Consider the following 2018-nt stretch of genomic DNA (forward strand, 5'->3'; position numbering starts at 1 on the left):
ATATTATTAAACCTAAATTAAGTTACTTCGTTACGATAAATTAAATTATAATAAAAAATATTGAATTAAAAAAATACACAAAAATAAGTATTTTTAAATAGTTAATTTGCTACTAATATTAATATATTTTTTGTAAATTTTATTCAAAAATAAAAACATTATCGTTTTCTCAAAGTCACATAAAATCGTATTATATCGACATAGATAAAAAATAAAATGAAACATTGAAATTAAAATGTGTCTCGATGCGTTGCACGAGTACCCTTCTAGTATTAATAAATGATACATGATATTCAATAAATTGATTATAAAGTTTTAAATACTTGTACTGTTTGATGGTTACTGAATGATTTGATGCAGAATGATTAAATGATCAAAATGATTAAAGAGACGTTTATGATATACTGGAAAATGAAATATAATAGTTTGATAATCATTCAAAATGAAATTAGAGAGCTGAATGGTTAAGGGAGACCCAATATTCAAAATCATTCAGATGATTTTAGAACCATTTAAAGACATAAGAAAATTTTTAAACAAAATTCACCTCTTAATGATTCAGAGCATTGCATTTTAATGAAACAACTAGAAGGGTGTTTACGCAATGCAACGAGATATATCTTGATTTTAATTCATTTTATTATTTATCTCAGTCGATATTATAGTATGATCTTATGTGATTTTGAAAAAAACTATGATGTTTTTATTTTGAATAAAATATAAATTTGTAGGTATCATAAAATGTTGACAAAAATATATCGACATTAGTATCAAATTAACTATTTAAAATTCCTATTTTTCGTGTTTCAATTTTTTTAATTATAATTTAATTTAGGTTCAATAACGAAGTAATTTATATTTGGTTTAATAATATAATTTTTTTTTCCTAAAGATAATAACTAATTATTTTGTTAGAATTTGATAACTATCATAATTATATTTTAGATTTTTTATATTTTCAAATGAGATGTTTATCATCTATTTGATTATGTTTATCCACAGTTAGTTACACGAATTCAAACATGAAGCTTTAATAAGTTGTACTTATGCATAATTTACTTGTAATATTGAATTTTAAGTAATATGCATTAATATACAGTACTTCATTCATAAGAAATGATTTTTAAGAGTTTTTGTCAAATGCTTTATAATACAACTAGAAGAGTACTCGCGCAATGCAGCGAGATACATCTCAATTTTGATGTTTCGTTTTATTTTGTCAACGTCGATGTTGTAATACGATTTTCTATGGTAACGAAAAAACGATAATGTTTTTATTTTTTAAACGAAATATAAAATTCGAAGCTATCATAACATTTTGAAAAAAATGTATCAACGTTAATATTAAATTAAATATTTAAAAATTCTCTTTTTAATGATTTTCTTAATTAAATTTTTTATTATAATTTAATTTAGATTTAATAATAAAGCCATTTATTTCTAGTTTAATAATACAATTTTTTATAGAGATAATAATGAAGTATTTTGTTAAAACTCAGTGATTATCATAATTATATTTTAGATTTCTTATATTTAAAATTAGATGTTTATCTTCTATTTGATTACGTTTATCGACGGTTAGTTACACAAATTCAAAATATGAAGCTTTAATAAGTTGTACTTATACAAAACTTATTTGAAATATTGAATTTTAAATAATATGCATCAATAAATAATATTTCATGCATAAAAAACAGTTTATAAGAGTTTTTGTCAAATGCTTAATAATAAAGTATATATTAAGTTGTGTTGACATATAAATGTAATATATTATAAAACGTTATTTATAAAAATAAAAAGTATATCCATTTATTTTTCAATAAAAAATAATTGATTTATTGTTTAAAAGTACGAAATTGTAGCTTTCACAAAGGTCAATGGCCTAATTTTTAATATTTGTACACGAAATTACAATTTAAATATTAGCTAACAAAATCAGAACACGAGCAAATTAATAAAATATTTAATTACTAATTAAATATATAAATTTATTATAAGTTATAAATAAAAACAAAAAG

The sequence above is a fragment of the Cynara cardunculus genome (assembly GCF_001531365.2).
Source record: "Cynara cardunculus var. scolymus isolate 2C chromosome LG 16, CcrdV1, whole genome shotgun sequence".
Taxonomy (NCBI): domain Eukaryota; kingdom Viridiplantae; phylum Streptophyta; class Magnoliopsida; order Asterales; family Asteraceae; genus Cynara; species Cynara cardunculus.